Here is a 19,113-nt window from a genome sequence, read left to right as displayed (position 1 = left end):
TTACATCCATCACTCAGGAGGCACAAGAGCTGTATATGCCTTTTGTGGGCCACCTTAAGCAACGCCAAATTGATAAGTCAAAGGCTCGTGAAATTTTACTTCTAAAACTTGCTGTCAAAAATGATAATGCAGACTGCAAAAAAAATTCTTAAATCTTTGTCAAATCAAAACCCAACTTTAACAGAAATTATTGAAGCATGCAATTGCATTGGGACTTTAGAACATCAATATGAAACTATGGCCAAAGCTCTTGCTGCCTTAAAAAGTCCCTCTAAGTCTGCAGAAGTTTGTTATGGGTGTGGCAAACTTTGACACTTTAAAAAAGACTGCCTTGCTCTGAAGGAAACAAGTCAAAAGCACCTACTTTGTGTCCACGATGCAAAAAGGGATGGCACTTTGCTAACAAATGTCGTTCTAAGTATGATTCCAAAGATCACCTGGTCCAGTGTCTAAGTTTAGGACAAATTTGGGGAAAAAGAGCTTTAAAGGCCCCCCCCCCTTTTTTTTTTTTTCACAACTCCTTCCTTTACTGAGCTCAGAAAGAATTGTTCTTCTGGTGAAAATGGAAAAAACTTTTTTATTAACAAAAATACAAAAGAAACACTCCCCAACCCAAACGCAGATGAGACAAACCCAGCCGGTCTTTGCCGAGGAGAGCGGCAGAGCTTCCCAAGCCGACTTCCAGCAGCGGCCCCCGAAGTCCAGATCCTCGTCCTCCGGAGTCGGTGCAAATTCCTGGAGCAGGGAGAAGGGAGAGAGGGGGAGGGGCAGCCAGGAGCAGGCCCAAAGCAAGCCCAAGACAAGCTAAAGCAAGCCTAAGACAAGCAAAAGCAAACCCAAGACAAGCCAACACAGGGGCACAGACAAAACAGCTGGGGGAAAAAGGAAAAAAACGGTCAAAGCAGCCAGGGGAGGGGGTTACAGCTGAGCAGACGGCAGAGAGCAAGACACAGCCCACAACCGAAACGCAGCAAGAGCGAGAGCTGGAAAACACCAGCCTAGATAAAACCGTCCGAGGGAGGGACCGGCAGCTGCACGGGGGAAGCAAGGAGAGGAGCCAGTCCAAGCATTAGCCCATAACATCCAGGGAAACCAGTTACAGAGCTTGGGATTGCAAGTGCCACCACAGCAGGTGTCCCACGCTGAGTCTCCTCAAGTCCTCGCCCAACAACTACAGGCAGTACCAGAATGGACTTAGCAACCTCAGTCACACTAACGTTACTTGACTCTTCTCTTCATTTACTCCCTACAGGAATTTTCAGATCACTGGGACCACTAAAAGGTGCTTTGCTAATAGGGAAATCTTCAAATAACCATGTAGGACCTTTTATTCTCCCTGCAGTAATAGACTCTGACTTTATTGGGGAAATAAAAATCATGGCATGGACATTGTTTTCCCCCTGTACTATCCCTGAGGGAACCCACATTGCGCAGTTAATCCCTTTCCCACAAGAATCAGTGTCTGTTCCAGGGGAACAACAAGAGGGAGTGGGAGAATTTTATTCTACAGTAACCCCACAAATATTATGGGTACAGAAAATTTCTGACAAGCATCTCACATGCAAATGCACCCTGCCACTTTAGGAACAAAAAAAAACACTCACTGGAATCATAGATACTGGGGCTGATGTGATTGTCATTTCTCAAGATAAATGGCCTTCTGACTGGGCCCTCACTGAGGTACCCCAAGCTCTCACTGGGATCGGGGGGAGCAGTCAAAACTATCAAAGGCAAAATCTTATTCAAATCACGGGACCAGAAGGCCTCATAGCATCTGTTAAGCCTTTTGTTTTGTCTGTACCTATGGTGTTATGGGGACAAGATGTACTTTCTCAATGGGGTTTCAAAATTCAATTGGATTTTTAGTGGAGGTCATTGAGGTGCGTGACACCCTGAAACTAACCTGGAAAACCACAACACCTGTCTGGGTTGATCAATGGTCCCTGCCACTGGTTAAATTGCGCATAATCACTTACCTTGTCCAAGAACAAGTTCAAAAGGGTCACATAAGCCCCTCCACCAGTCCTGGAATTCTCCTGTGTTTATAACTTAAAAACAATCCAGCAAGTGGCGTTTGCTCCAAGACCTCTGCAAAATTAATTCCATAATGGAGGACATGATGATGCTCCTAAATTTTCCTTTTCTGTACCTAGTACTAACATGCAAGCTCCTTTGCAGTGATAAAAATATATAAACTTTGCTTTATGAATCAATAAACGGCTTCATGGCATATCGTGAAGATCCCTTCTCTTCATTACAACCATCATCAAACAGATCTCATTAATCTTGGCAGTGTTTGTCAGCCCTAGATATGGCTTGATGTATTTCTCTGGGAGCCATTTTGGGCTGGAAGGCGCAGACACACAGGCATATACTCTCCCCCAGGTAATCAGTGGGAAAGTCACTGATATTCATTGGGTTTCAGGGTCTTTGATCAGCACTGGTGGCTTTTCATCAAGCTTAGTTCGGGCCAAAATTGAGAAGTGCCAGAGTATGGATGGGGGTCGGCTCGGAGAAAGCCATTTAGGAAATTTATAACAAACAGAGCTTTACAGAGTCTCTCAACTGGAGACAGGGTCTCTGTCTCACCCCGCTGCTGATCAAGGACTCGCTTGATGGTACTATGGGTTTCCACAATTGACTGTCCTTTTGGGTTATAAGGAATGCCTGTGGTGTGATTGACTGCGCATTGGTTAAAAAACTCCCTTAGTCTGCAGGAAGTGTAAGAAGGTCCATTATCTGTTTTAATTTCTTGTGGTACTCCCAGGGTAGCAAATACTAGGAGAAAGTGCTTAATGGTGTGGGCATCACCTTCTCCTGGGTGGGTTGAGGCAAACACTGCACCTGAAAAGGTGTCAACGGAAATGTGAATATATTTGACCATTTCAAAAGAGGGGTAATGTGTCATGTCTGTCTGCTATGCTTGGCAACTATTCAAGCCCAGGGGTTGACCCCAGATCCTAATGAAGGTAGTTGGTATATTTGGCAGTTCGGGCAGGTGGCCATGTGTCCTGTTTTGAAAGGACAGGTGTCTGCCAGTAAGGGCAGAAGTTTCCATTTGGAATAGAGACTTTGGTTCCACTCCCCCACCCCCAAGTATTATAATTGTTTGAATCAAGGACTCTAAGGCAGAGATAAGGGGGGTGGGAATAACAGCTCTTTTACTGATATATCCAACTGTACAAACAGAAAACAATAACAGTTAATATTGCTAACAGAATGAAATAGATAACTCGGTGTCAGTCCCTTTAGATGCAAGCACGCTGTCTCTGTGCTTAGTCCACAGCCCGGGTCTGTTGAAAGGCAGGCGGGAAACGGAGGCAGGAGGGAGGGGGGTGGGGCGGCAGCGGCCACGCCGGTCTAGGGTGAGAACGGGCTGGAGCGGCGGCTTCTCGCTCACCTTGTGTGTCTGGGTGATCAGCTGTGTCCGCAGAGGCAGGAGGCTGGAACGGGGCAGATGCAGGGCAGGTGATCGCAGAGGGTCTGGCTCTCCTGTGCTCCAAACGTGTGGCTGAAGATCCCCGGGTGTCCTCCTCCCAGCTCGCCGGAAACACGAGTGCCCTCCCGGAAGCCTCAGAGGCCCCTCCGGGAGCCGTTCCCACCCACCCCTTTGTCTGGACTCATCAGATATCCTGGGTGTAGCCCGGCCAGCTCCATTGGCATGATAATGAGAAAAATTCTTTCAATTGACACAGTAACAGAAAAGCACTCAACCCCCAACATTATCCACCCCGAATTTTTTCCATGCCAACATGCTACATCATATTGAAATCTTTAAATTATATACATACATGTAGTTACAGGCACAGTATCATAGATAGTTCACCCTAGAACAAGGTCCCCTTGGGGTATGCATCGGGTCTCTCCATCCTTTTGCATCACCCACCAAGTGCAACCTGGTCCTTGAGAGAAAACCACCCCACGAACAGGATTGTCTTTGCTGGAAGCAGAGTTCACCCAGACAGTTTTCCCTAACATGCCTCTCAGGTGTACCACTGGAACCTTATCTCCATCTGCTGCTCCCAAGGGCACTGACTGGGCAGGGCCTGCTCGGTTAGTGGAACCTCGGTATTCACTAAACATGTGGCCTTTTGTAGATTGATCTCCCAGTTCTTGAAAGTCCCTCCACCAAGTGCCTTTAAGGTGGTCTTAAGCAGACCATTGCACCGTTCGACTTTCCCAGCCGCTGGTGCATGGTAGGGAATATGGTACACCCACTCAATGCCATGTTCTTTAGCCCAGGTGTTTATAAGGCTATTTTTGAAATGAGTCCCATTGTCTGACTCAATTCTTTCAGGGGTACCATGTCTCCAGAGAACTTGTTTTTCCAGGCCCAGGATGGTGTTCCGAGCAGTGGCGTGGGGCACAGGGTAGGTCTCCAACCATCCGGTGGTGGCTTCTACCATGGTCAGCACGTAGCGCTTGCCCTGGCGGGTCTGAGGCAGTGTGATATAGTCAATCTGCCAGGCCTCTTCATACTTATATTTGGACCATCGCCCCCCATACCAGAGGGGCTTCACCTGCTTGGCCTGTTTGATGGCAGCGCACGTATCACAGTCATGAATAACCTGAGAGATGCTGTCCATGGTTAGATCCACCCCTCGGTCTCGTGCCCACTTATAGGTGGCGTCTCTGCCCTGATGGCCTGAGGCATTGTGGGCCCATCGAGCCAGGAACAATTCTCCCTTGTGTTCCCAATCTAAGTCTATCTTTGAGACCTCTATCTGTGCAGCCTGATCTACCTGCTTGTTGTGCCTATGTTCTTCATTAGCCCGACTCTTGGGAACATGGGCATCCACATGACAGACTTTCATGGGGAGCTTCTCTACCCGAGTGGCAATGTCTTTCCACTCATCAGCAGCCCAGATTGGTTTTCCTCTATGTTGCCAGTCAGCCTTTTTCCACCTTTCCAGCCAACCCCACAGAGCATTGGCTACCATCCATGAATCAGTGTAAAGGTAGAGCTTTGGCCATTTCTCTCTCTCAGCAATGTCCAAGGCCAGCTGAACAGCTTTGAGTTCAGCAAGTTGACTCGATCCACCTTCTCCTTCGGTAGCTTGTGCAACCTGTCGTGTGGGGCTCCATTCTGCAGCTTTCCACTTCCGGTTCATCCCCACAATGCGGCAGGAACCATCGGTGAAAAGGGCGTAGTGTGTTTCATCTGCTGGCAGCTGGTTGTACGGTGGAGCTTCTTCAGCCCGGGTCACTTGCTTCTGCTTCTCTTTATCAGCGAGACCAAAATCTTCACATTCTGGCCAGTTCGTAATTATCTCCAAAGTCCCAGGGCGATTTGGGTTACCAATACGGGCGCGCTGCGTGATGAGGGCAATCCACTTGCTCCATGTGGCGTCGGTGGCGTGGTGGGTAGAGGGAACCTTTCCATCCACCCCAGCACTGGCAGTTAGGGTACCAGGAGAAGTTGTGCTTCTGTGCCAATCACCTCTGAGGCAGCTTGAACTCCTTCATAGGCAGCCAAGATTTCCTTCTCTGTGGGAGTGTAGTTGGCTTCAGATCCTTTGTAGCTTCTGCTCCAGAATCCCAGGGGTCGGCCTCGGGTCTCACCAGGCACCTTCTGCCAAAGGATCCAGGACAGACCATGGTTGCCAGCTGCAGAGTAGAGCACATTCTTTACCTCTGGTCCTGTCCTGACTGGGCCAAGGGCCACTGCATGAGCAATTTCCTGTTTGATCTGGGCAAAAGCTTGCTGTTGTTCAGGGCCCCAATGGAAATCGTTCTTCTTGCAAGTTACCTGGTAGAGAGGGCTCACAATCTGGCTGTACTCAGGGACATGCATTCTCCAAAAACAGATAGCACCTAGAAAAGCTTGTGTCTCCTTGCTTGTTGGTGGAGACATTGCAGTGATCTTATTGATGACCTCAGTGGGGATCTGGTGCCGTCCATCCTGCCACTTCACTCCCAGGAACTGGATCTCTCAGGCAGGTCCTTTGACTTTGCTCTTTTTAATGACGAAACTGGCTCCCAGCAAAATCTGGATGATTTTCTCTCCTTTCTCAAATACCTCCACTGCCGTGTTCCCCCACACAATGATGTCATCGATGTACTGCAAATGTTCTGGAGCTTCACCCTTCTCCAGTGCAGCCTGGATCAGTCCGTGGCAGATGGTGGGGCTTTGTTTCCACCCCTGGGGCAGTCGGTTCCAGGTGTACTGCACGCCTCTCCAGGTGAAAGCAAACTGAGGCTTGCACTCTGCTGCCAAAGGAATGGAGAAGAATGCATTTGCAATGTCAATGGTGGCATACCACCTTGCTGCCTTGGACTCCAGCTCGTACTGGAGTTCCAGCATGTCCGGCACGGCAGCGCTCAGCGGTGGAGTCACTTCATTCAATGCCCGATAGTCCACAGTCAGTCTCCATTCTCCATCAGATTTCTGCACAGGCCAGATAGGACTGTTGAAGGGTGAGTGGCTCTTGCTGACCACCCCTTGGCTCTCTAGATCACGGATCATTTTGTGGATGGGGATCACAGCATCTCGATTTGTCTGGTACTGCCGGCGGTGCACTGTCATGGTGGCAATTGGCACCTGTTGCTCAGTCACTTTCAGGAGTCCTACTGCAGAGGGATTTTCTGACAGTCCAGGCAAGGTGTTCAACTGCTTAATGCTCTCTGTCTCTACAGTAGCTATTCCAAAAGCCCACCTGAACCCCTTTGGGTCTTTGTAGTAGCCGTTCCTGAGGAAGTCTATGCCTAGAATGCACGGTGCCCCTGGGCCAGTTACAATTGGATGTTTCTGCCACCCCTTCCCTGTCAGGCTAATCTCAGCTTCCAGCAAAGTGAATTCCTGTGATCCCCCCGTTACCCAAACAATGGAAACAGGTACCTTCCCCAGATGTTCTGATGGTATCAGGGTGCATTGTGAACCAGAATCAACTAACACTTCATGTTTCTGTGGCTTTCATGTGCCAGGCCATTGCACCCACACTATCCAATAGATCCTGTCATCCCATGCCTCTCCCTGGCTAGAGGCAGGGCCCCTCTAGCCCTGGTTATTATTTCTTTCCTGGGCATACATAGTGGAGGTTCCTTCCAGGGGACCTGACAGAACATCCTCCTTGCTGTAATACCCTGCACCTTGCTTGTGGGAGGTTGAGGCTACCTTCATTTTAGCACGGTTCCCTCGGTTACCATTTCCCTCCCTGAGCTGACGCACCCGTGCTGCCAGGACAGAAGTGGGTTTCCGATCCCATTTTCCCATGTCTTCCCCATGGTCTCGCAGGAAAAACCACAGGTCAGCTCATAAGCTGTACCCTCTCTCCCTAGCTGGGGGACGTGAAGCTCTGACTTAGGGGCCTGCGACTCGTACTGGTGCTACGCTGATCTTCCTCATCTCCTCAATTCTCTCCATCATCTCCTCCCTCATATCCCTCATCCTATCTTCGACCTGTTGGTGGTCCCTGGCCATGGCAGAGACCTTAGCCTGCATTGGGCCATTCATCATGCTCTCGAAATTTCTGAGTTTGTTGGCAACAGAACACACTGTCTCTGGACTGTTATTGGCATTAATCATTGCTATGTAGGTGGTATATTGAGATGGACCCAAGGTTGACAAGTTCCGTAACATCTGCCCTGTGCACTTGACCTTGTCAGGGTCATTGTCATGCTGTCCATCCCTCCCAAAGAGTACCTCTAATACTGCTGTCTCTCTCAGCTGCTGGATCCCTTCCTCAAGGGTCTTCCAGCGCATCCTACGGTGGTGCTCCTGCATTCTCTCTCTGTGTACAAACTTCTCTCTCACACTCATTAAAAGCCGGTCCCAGATGGAAAGGAGGCCTTGCTCCCTTACGAATATCTGGTCCACACCTGAATCCTGGGCCAAGGATCCCAAATTCCTGGCCTCAGTTCCATCCAGTTGTACACCAGTTCCCGTAAGGTCCCAGACCCGGAGTAACCAAGTTGTAAAAGGCTCACTGCCCCGCCGAGCAATGTCTTTGCGCAGGTTACGGAGACTATCGTATGAGAGGGACTCGGTGACAATCTCAGCCTCTGGCTCCCTTGCTGGTTGTGAGGACCCTCCTTGCTGATCCCCATTATCTAAGTGCCTCGTTTTAATCTTAGATTTCCTAGTTTCCACAGCAGCAACTGCTGCTGGCTGTGGCTGCTCCTGTGATCCAGCTGGAACCTGGACAGATACAACATCTACGGGTTCCACTGCAGCACCATCTGACTCTCCCTCTTTAGGGCAGGGTTTCTCACCAGCTGGAGAAAAATACTCCTTCATCATCTGGCTATGCTCCTTCAACATCTGACTCTGCTCTTTCAGCATTTGGCCTATATCCTTCACTAGAGCCCCCACCCTCTCTGGGTGGCTCATTTCTGCGGTGGGCTGTGGGGCAGCATCAGGCTCTGGGGCAGCATCCCTAGTCCCTGGGGCAGAGGCAGGTTCTGGGGCAGCATCCCTAGTCCCAGGGGCAGGCTCTGGGGCAGCATCCCTAGTCCCTGGGGAAGGTATCAGAGTTGTTGTCCAAGCCAATATTCCCTTATTTCTGAATGCTAAGTAAAACAGGCCAATCAACAACACCAGCCACTGTATAATAACAGTGGCAATTAAAACAGATCTGAAATCCTTGAGAACCAGTGGGGTAGTCTCAAAAAACTGGGTGATGGATTGGGAGAAAATTTCCCTTGCACTCGTTACCTCACAGTAAGTACCATTGCTGAAATAGCCCCAGAAACACGCAGTTAGAGTACGATAGCTCCGGATCCATGCAACCGCTTCCCAGAAAAAATTAAAAACCCATGAATTCCTGACATAATCAATCCACCAAACTAGTTGGATAATAGCTACAGTAACTTTGGTGAGGGGTCCCAAATTCAAAAAAGAGCTTGCAAATGGGAGGGAGATGGCTGTGACCACATGAAACACAAACCAGATTAAACCAGACAACATATTGCCACTTAAGAGAGCTGTTATTCCTGTCTTAACTCTCAACTCAGTGCCCTCTGTCCCACGTCTGGGCGTCAAAATCTGTCCTGTTTTGAAAGGACAGGTGTCTGCCAGTAGGGGCAGAAGTTTCCCTTTGGAATAGAGACTTTGGTTCCACTCCCCCCCCCCCAAGTATTATGATTGTTTGAATCAAGGACTCTGAGGCAGAGATAAGGGGGGTGGGAATAACAGCTCTTTTACTAATATATCTAACTGTACAAACAAAAAACAATAACAGTTAATATTGCTAACAGAATGAAAAAGATAACTCGGTGTCAGTCCCTTTAGATGCAAGCACGCTGTCTCTGTGCTTAGTCCACAGCCCGGATCTGCTGAAGGGCAGGTGGGAACGGAGGCAGGAGGGAGGGGGGAGGGGCGGCAGCGGCCACGCCGGTCCCGGGCGGGAATGGGCTGGAGCGGTGGCTCCTCGCTCACCTTGTGTGTCCGGGTGATCTGCTGTGTCCGCAGAGGCAGGAGTCTGGAACGGGGCAGATGCAGGGCAGGTGATCGCAGAGGGTCTGGCTCTGCTGTGCTCCAAACGTGTGGCTGAAGATCCCCGGGCGTCCTTCTCCCAGCTCGCCGGAAACACGAGTGCCCTCCCGGAAGCCTCAGAGGCCCCTCCGGGAGCTGTTCCCACCCACCCCTTTGTCTGGACTCATCAGATATCCTGGGTGTAGCCCGGCCAGCTCCATTGGCATGATAATGAGAAAAATTCTTTCAATTGACACAGTAACAGAAAACACTCAACCCCCAACACCATGATGGTTCTGGCCTGTTCTCTTGTCAGTCAGAACATTCTTATTAGAACAGGTACATTTTGATGGAAAAAGGCATGAGACATCTTTGCTTGAGCAAAGATACCTGGTACATTTTCTCCTTTAGCAGACATGGCCAATGCGTCAGCTGTCCTATTCCCTTCTGCAATGGCTCCTGGGAGATCAGTGTGTGATTTTACATGCATAATAATGGAATGGTTGCTTTCTGTGGGAGATGAGATTAATCAGTTTACAAAGCAACTTGTATAAATTTGGGTTGGAGACTTCTTTTAAAATAGAATGTTCTGCCCTCATAGCTATGCCAGTGACATCAGCCGAATCAGTGACCACATTAATAGGTTCTTGGAATCTCTCAAAAGCTCTGATGATGGCTGCTAGTTCTGCAATTTGTGGTGATCCTTCAACCACTTGGACATCAGACTCCCACTTCTGTTTCTTGGGATCCCTCCATGTCATTACTGACTTGTGGGATGACGCAGAGCCGTAAGTAAAAACTGTCAGGGTTTTGAGAGGTGTTACACTTTGAATAAATCTGGGGACCAGATCAAAATTTGATTTGAATGATTTGTGGCTGGGTAGGTGGATTGAAATTTGGCCTGAGTAGCTATCCAGAGCAAACTGAAGGCTCTCATTGTATCGGAACAAATGTTCCAAATCTCCAATAGTTGCTAATGGTAGAAGGATGCATATGAATTCACACCCCACAAGAGAACAGAGGCGAGACCTGGCTTTCTTTATTAGGTTTGCTATAAGTTCCTGGGGGTTGATGGTTTTTGTGGGCTGATGGTGTGGGAATACCCATTCCAGGATTAATAGAAGATCTCTGGACTGGGCATCCCACTGGAAGATCAGCCCATGGAACCGAGGGGCTTTACCTAGGATGGCCAGCTGGAAAGGCAGGCTCAGTTCACACCAGTGAGGTTGACGGGACATCAAGGTTTCCTGGACCTTTGCAATGGATTCTCAGGCTTCAGGCGTGAGTGTGCATGATGAGTCAAGGTCCTTGTTGCCCTGGAGGAGGTTGAACAGAGGAGCAAAGGTTTCTGCCTTGATTCCCATCAGGGGATTTATCCAGCTGATGGAACCGCAGAGCTGATGGAGGTCCCACAGGGTCTTTGGGTCATCTGGGATGGCCAGCCGCTGGGGTACAATGATGCACTCACAAATCTGGAGTCCGAGGTAAGTCCAGAGGCTTGTGTGTTGTATTTTGTTTTTGCTGAGTTCAAAACCTGCTGACTCAATAGCTTGAACAGTTTTGTTTAGAGTCAAATTTAAATATGTCTCGTCCGGTGCAAAAATAAGGATGTCATCCATGCAGTGAAGGAAGTTCACTTCAGGGAACAAGCTCCTCATTAGTGACAAAATGAGGGCAACGTACCACTGGCATATGGTTGGGAAGTTTTTCATGCCCGGAGGCAGGACAAGCCAGTGGTAATATTTTAGGGGCACTTGTTTATTGAGGGAGGGAACTGAGAATGCAAACCTTGGGGCATTTGGAAGATGGAGGGAGATGTTTGAAAAACAGTCCTTAATGTTGATGATAGCTAGCTTCCAGTTCTGAGACAACATGGAAGGTGAGGGCAAACAGGGCTGCAGAGGACCCATGTCTTCAATAACCTCATTGATTTTTCTGAGATCGTGGAGGACACTCCACCTGTTCTGGCCAGGCTTTCACGAAACAAAGACAGGGGAGTTCCAAGGACTATTGGTTTCAACTATGTGATCCTTGGAGAGCTGCTCCTCCATAAGAGCTTTCAGGGTGTGCAATTTTTCTTCAGAAAGGAACCACTGATGCACCCACATGGGATGATCTTGTTTCCAGATGCACTGAGGGGTGGTAGAGTGTTGCGCACCACACAGTGGCCCCAGCTAAAAATCCCGGGTGTTAATATGGATGGAAGCCCCCCATTGAGACAAAAGGTCCATGCCCCACAGGGTATTAGGTGTCCTCAGTACATATGGCCGGATGCTTACCATTTTGCTTTCAGGACCTTCTACTACGATATTATGTCTGCTCCTCATTGAGACCGCAACCCCTCCAATCCCTGAGATCACCCCAGCCACAGTTTCCAGTTCCCAGTTTGATAGCCACTCTGAGCGGGCAATGAGGGTGACACCCGCTCCAGTGTCCATCATCTCTGGGCGGAGGATTTTCTCCCCCTTAAAAAACAGATTACATTCAACAATTGGTTTGCTGGCCCCAAAAATGTGTACCCACATGGTGATGGGATTGAGAGGAACCTGCTCCGAATAGTCAATAAGTAAGAGGAAGGCTTGGGCAATTGGAATTTCTTTGGTGCAATTCAAAGGGTATAATCAGTGCAACAAAGAGACACAAGGATCTTGCCATCTAGGCCTAAAGTTTGCACCTCTGGAAATATGTGAAAATTGTCTGGCCCATTAACCGTGTCTCCAACAACAATAATGTCTTGAGAACCATCCTGTGGTCTGTATTTCCCTGTGGGTATTCTAAAAATACACTTATCCACAAAGGTGATGGATAAAGCGCTTACCAGCTAGTGTCTGGTTCCCACGTGAATTTCTCTGTATGCAATGTCATCTGGGTGCGGGCTTTCGGAGCTGTTGAGGCTGCTGGTTGAGCTTCCCATTGCTTGGTGATGGAAAGCAAGGCGTTGTCATAGCAGAGGGCCGTTCCATGCTCCGCTGGATGTTTGCCAAACGCAGTTAGTAAGGAGATTGGAATTGGGGCCATGGGTGATGTTTTTGACAGTCCTGTATTGTTGCCCTGTCAGGGCAGTCCTTTAAAAAAGCATCCTGGTTCTCCACAATTAAAACATTTTTGGCTTTCCCTGGCAGCAACTACAGCAAATGCTCCTGCTAAACCTTCAGCAATTCCTCTAGCTACAGCCTGTGATACAGTATTTTCAGTGGACGTGTATTTTCTGCAGGCTTCAACCATCTGATCAATGGTGGGATCAGTATTTAGAGGCAGGGATCTCAGGATAGCTGGGCACTCTTGGTTTGCATTTGCCATGGCTATTTTGCTTAGCATTACTTTTCGAGCCTCTGAGCTCTAAATTTGTTTTTTGTGTGTGAGCTTTAGTCTGTCCACAAATTTTATAAAAGATTCATCCACCCTTTGTTTGATAAAAACCTCTGAATAGGGTTGGGGGAGTAGGGTTTATATAGGAAAGCTTAGGGGACGAGTAGAGCAACAGAACAATTCACTGAGGGTGCAGGAGAAAAAAAGGCGCGAAGGACCAACAGGATATAAACAATTTGCCTAGAGCAGGGAGAAATATTCTTCTCTATTATCAGAAAGGTAGGTGTGTAAGAGCCTTCTCTCCCAGGGAGAGTGGCTAACTCCATTCCTGATGGCCATTCGGCCTCCACATTCCTTAATCCTGACTGCAGTATTAGTGTTGAGAAGCACCTGGAACACTCCTTCTCACTGAGGCTCCAGGGTCTTTTCTGTAAAAGACTTAACATACACATAAGCTCCAGGTTGTGTGTCATATACTGGGCCATATAATTCTCTGCTTCAAGCTCCAACCACATGCTTCTCAATTTCTCTGAGTTGTTTGTTCGGGGCCACCGTGTACCTGTGTAGGGTTTCTTCCCCTACTAGGGCTGGTGCTCCCTGTTGTAGCCTATATGGTCTTCCACAGAGAATCTCAAAAGGATTCAGTTTCTCTTTTGCCATCAGTTTAGTCTGAATCCGTGACAATGCTAATGGAAGAGCCTAGGCCAAGGCAATTGAGCTTCTTGTCCTAACCTTACAATTTGCTGTTTAATCAAATGAATTACTTTTTCTACTTGGCTGCTTGAATGAGGATGACAGGGGTTGTGAAGTTCCCAATCTATACCCAACAGGTGGCTAATTTGATGTACAACCTTTGAAATGAAATGTGGCCCTCTGTCTGAGGACAGTGTGGCTAGAACTCCAAAGCATTGTATTATTTCTTGTAACAGTCCTTTGGTGACCTCCCACACTTTGGCAGTTCTGTTAGGAAAGTCTTCTGGCCATTCTGAGAAGGCGTCTATTAACACCAGTAAGTATCGGTACACCCCTTTCCTTAGAAGTTACGGAAAACCAATTTGCCAGTGTTGCCCCGGCCCATAGCCTCTTCTGATTTGCCCAAGTTTTGATTTGGTAATATTTTTGGGATTGGTTTGAAGGCAAAGACTACATTGTTGGGTCATTTGGATAACTGTGCCTTACAAATTTCTTGCAACAATTCTGTCTCTTAAATAATTATACAAGGCATCCATTCCCAATGGGTTTTCTGATGTTCCTCTTTTACTAATGCCCATAACATATGGGAGGGAACTACAAACTTTCCTTTCCCTTCTTGTGTGATGGCCCGTCCTTCTTTATTATAACTTCCATTTCCTGCTTTAATGAGACTCTTATCCTTTTTGTTATAATTTGCCTTACCTTCCAGGGAAATCTGTCCATCTGGAACTAAGTGTGATATGATGGATACCTCACCTTTGACTGCCTCTTTTGCCTCTCTGTCTGCCAGCTCATTTCCTTCTTCCAATTCGCAGCTGACTTTCTGGTGAGCCTTAATATACATGATAACTACCTTTGCAGGCAGCTGGACTGCATCTAACAGTCTTAATATTTCCTGGGCATGTTTAATGCTCTTTCCTTGTGAATTTAACAGTCCTCTTTCTTTTCAAATGGCTCCGTGTGCACACACAACCCCAAATGCATGTCTTGGATCTGTATAGATGTTAATTTCTTCTCTCTTTATCAATTTCAAGGCACGGGTTAAAGCAATTATTTTGGCAGTTTGTGCAGAAGTGTTTGTTGACAATAGTCCAGACTCTATCATTCTCTGCAAGTGGTAACTGCATACCCAGTATGCCTCTTCCCACGGATGACATAACTGCTTCCATCAGTGAAGCAGGTCTCAGTGTTCTCAAGAGGAGTGTCCTTCAGGTCCATGCGACTGGAGTAGGTGGCCTCAATGGTCTCCAAGCCATCAGGGGCCACTGGTTCTCCTTTATTCCCACTAAGGAAGGAAGCTGGGTTCACAAGGTTAGTGACTTTAATATCAATATCATCTTGTTCTATCATTATGGCTTAGTACTTCAGGAATCTCTGTGGGGAGAGCCAGTGTCCCCCTTTTACTTCCAATACTGCAGATACTGTATGGGATACTAGCACAGTCATCTTCTGGCCCAGGGTTAATTTGCATGCTTCCTGAATGTTCAGTACCATAGCAGCAACTGCTCTAAGACACCCTGGCCACCCTTCAGCTGCTGCATCTAGTTGCTTAGAAAAGTAAGCAACCACCCTTCGATAAGGGTCAAAGTCCTGTGCGAGTATTCCCAGAGGGATCCCCTGCTTCTTGTGAGAAAATAGGAAAAATGGTTTACTCACGTCTGGAAGTCCCAAGACTGGGGCTGACATGAGGGCTTTCTTTAACTGGTGGAAGGCTCGAATAGCTTCTTCTGTCCATTGGAGATCCTTGCTTCCTTCTGTGATCGGGGCATACAGGGGTTTAACCAACAATCTGCACCACCCTGTCATTCCCAGAAAGGTTCGCAGTTCTTTTACAGACTGGGGTCTTGGGGTCTTGGAATCTGGAGTATTGCCCCTTTAGGACCTTGCCCTACAGTCCTCTGTCCAGCACTGATTTCGTAGCCCAAATAGATATAACTGTTTGTTTCACCATCAGAGCCTTCATTTGAGATACCCAATACCCCTGTAAACCTAAAAAGTTAAAAAGATTTACCGTCCAGTTTATACATGCCTCTTGGGTTCGAGTAGCTATCAAGAGGTCGTCCACATACTGCAACAGCTGCCCTTCTCTGGATGGGGCTTCCCCAGATTCTAGGTCTCTTACAAGTTGTTCTCTGAATATTGTGGGGCTATTTTTGAAACCTTGGGACAAAACTGTCCATGTGAGCTGAGTCTTTGGGTTTTCCCATTCAAATGCAAAGATTTTCTGACTGTTTTCGTGGAGAGGGAGGCAAAAGAAAACATCCTTCAAATCAAAAACAGTGAACCAGGTTAGTTCAGGGGTCAAGCATGTCAACAATTTATATGGGTTTGCAACCACTGGGTTTAAGTCCTCAGTTATTTTGCTAACAGCTCACAAATCCTGTACTAATCTATATGATCCTTTGGGCTTTTTAACCAGTAAAATGGGAGTGTAAAGTCAAATGACATTCTTTTAATAATCCTATCTGCAAAAAGTTTTAAATTATTGAGCTGATTCCCTCCCTATCTTCCTTTCTCAGGGGACAGTTTGATCCTGACTGGTTGCTTCACTTTCTGAAGCTTGACCTGCACAGGGGATGCATTCTTTGTTCTTCCTGGTGTGCTAGAGGCCGACACTCCTGGAAATACCTGGTCCATTATTTTCTTGTGATTTTCTTCTTCATCTTTAGTTTTATCCTTATTAATTGTCTAATCAACTGTTAACATTAGGCTTAGTACTTCCACGTACTGTTGATCCTTAACTTCCGAAAGGATCTCCTCGTTCTTTCAATATGATTTTTGCTTCTAGTTATTCCAATAAATCTCCACCCGAAAGGGCTTTTGGGGCATAGGGCATGTATAGAAAATTATGAATCCCCCCACTGCTTCCCAAGTTTATATTTTAATGGGCTGCAAAAGTACGCTTTCACGGTTTGGCCAGTTGCCCCTCTTACCAAAACACTAAAAATTCCACTTTCTTTCCTTCATTTCCTAACTTAACTATAACCAGAGGGTCCACCAGGGCAAGACCCCCTGGTCCTCCTCAGTTTTCTTTGATGTGCACTACCACCCCCTCCCTTCTGGGTCTCTCCCTTCTTTGTTCATCACCTTGTCTCCATTTAGGACATTGATTTTTCCAGCAATCAAATTTTCTGCAAAGTGCTCACTGGTCTTTCCTAAGGGAGGTGGACCTTGTTTATGTGGTCCTTGTCCACACCTCCCTTTGTCCTCCTCTCTTACTACAACTGCCAATTTTCTTTGTTTATATTTTTCTTCTTGGTTGCTAAAATCTGTCCATGCTTCTTCTAGTAAGGTCTCTAAGTTCCGTCCCCCCCACTGTTTCCTTAATCTTCTGGAATTTATGCCTCATGTCCCCCGTGGATTGTCTAAAAAATAGACTCACCAACTGTTGTATCCCTTCTTCCGATCCAGGATCTAGGGACGTATGACGCCACATTCCATCTCACAATTTATCTAAAAATTCAGAAGGACTTTCTGAAGGACCCTGCTTGACTGAGAAAAGGGCTGAGCAATTTATGGCTGTAGGTATTGTCCTCTCTATTCCTTTTATTATAAATTCTTGATAGTTCCCTAATATGTCTTTATGAAGTCAATTGTTTGGATACCAGTTTGGATCCTGAAGGAGGAAAAATTTTTTAACATCCTGATTTGTTCCTCTGCGAGAATCTTCTGCTTAATTCCCTGCTGTTTTTAAAACTAATAGCTTATTTTGTTTCAGTTAAAGTGTCTAGCATTATCTGGATTTTCATCCAGTCTGGATTGTGTTGTATAACCAAAAACTTGAATCTCTTTCTCTCATGCCTCTAAATCATTTGTGGAAAAGGGTATTTTAACTAACATCCTTGCTCCCTCTGGTCCCAATGCCGCTCGTAAGGGTTCCTGTATTCTCTCTTTTGTTCGACTTCTAGTTCAGGTTGCTATGGGACTACTTTGGAGAGGTGGGCTATAGGGAGAAGACAGCTCGTCATCACTATCACTACTACATGGATATGGTTCTCTGGCAGGTGAGGAGATTGGCTGCTCAGTCTCTTTCTTTTCTAAGGATACTGAAGCAGGGCTTAAGTGAGGCAATTCCCTTGAACTAGTTCCCCTTGTTCAGCTACCCTGCCTTTTAGGGGGTGGCCTGAGCAAATCTGTTAACTTCTGTTTTTGTTTTTCTGCATGATAAACTTCATCAGGCTTTGTGCACCTTTGATTTATGGAGCAGGCATCACAGCAATGCTTAGGTTTCCCTCTATTTGCCTGGCTGTCCTTTTCCAAAGCTTGTATGAAGGGGTCAGAGGGAGGCCTAATCCCACAACTTCTCTGCCATTCAGGATAATCTTGGAGAGAGAAAAACATATCAGTGTATGTCCCTCCTATTTTTCTTCCCTTTCTAAAGATAACATCAGCTGCCATAAGGTTTCATAATCCAAACTCCCTATCAGATGATTTCTCCCAATTTATAAAGTAGCCACAATAGTGTACAAAACTTCACAAGATTTCAATACCTCCATACCCCACAAGTTCTTTCCAATGTGCCAGAATAAAGTCTAGGGGACTGACTTCAGAAATCTCCTTGCTCTGGCTGGTGCCCACTGTTCTTTCTGGTTTGGTTTCTTTTTTTTTTTGGTGGGTTTTTTTTTTGGTTTTTTTTTGTTTTTTGTTTTTTGTTTTTTGTTTTTTCCCCCCCCAAGTTCCTTTATTTTATACCAGCCCTTTTCCTTGACATAGTAGTCTCAGGGAACGCAAATACTGAGCACATTTCTGCTCTCTCCTCTGAGTTATTAGAAATCCCCCTTCTCCAATAGCTCCCACAGGTGACTGCTTCCTTCTCCTATTTGACCAGGCAGAAATTCCACAAATACACCCTTGAATCTCAAATACTAAAAGTTGAAGTACAAGAGGAACCTTCTAATTCATTTTATCAAGCTGTCACCATTCCCAGTCTTTTTCAAAAATATCCAAATTCTCTGGCTTTAAACCTTTTCCACAGATTAGACTCACTATCTCAAACTGATTGTGTACTACTTCCCAATTATAGTATCTCGGGAGCTCCAGAGCACACTCTGGGCACCTAGGTCTCCTTTCAGAAGATATATAATACCATCTCTTGTTGCACCCTCTACAGTGAAGAAGGACTCCACTTGGATGTCACCCTGGTCCCCAACGAAAAATTGTCAGTCCACACAAAAAGCAAGGAGTTATCCTCACTAGTCCCCACCATTGTGGGTTTCTGAGATTATTCTCAACTGGGAGTAGTTCCCAGTCAAAAACCAAATAATTACTTGTTGGACTCTAATACAATCCCCCTAAAAACACCCCCTCTCTCCTCCCTTGCCCCCGTTTGACAATAGCCCTGTCTCCTTCTTCAGCTAAAACTCCACTTGGTTGGAGACCAAACCGCCTAGAGAGCCCTTCCCTGGATGGCTGGGCACTTGCGGCTCACGCCTGAGCTTCGTTGGCCACTTTTAACAATTTATTAAGAACAAACAAATGGTGTTTTACACAAAAGTTCCCAATTCGTTGCAATTATAATTTTTAGCACAAGATGGTAGTGTTGTATCACAAATGAACTAAGTGACTATTAATTTGTTGCAATGACGATTTTCGACACAAGTTGGTAGTGTTGCCTCAAAAATACTTGATAGCCATCAGACTTGTAGAAAAATCTCGTCTATCACTCTTCACAAACACACACACATCCAATCACAACCACA

The sequence above is a fragment of the Erithacus rubecula genome (assembly GCF_903797595.1).
Source record: "Erithacus rubecula genome assembly, chromosome: 23".
In the NCBI taxonomy this organism is placed as follows: Eukaryota; Metazoa; Chordata; class Aves; order Passeriformes; family Muscicapidae; genus Erithacus; species Erithacus rubecula.
Note: the sequence above shows the minus strand (reverse complement) of the source record.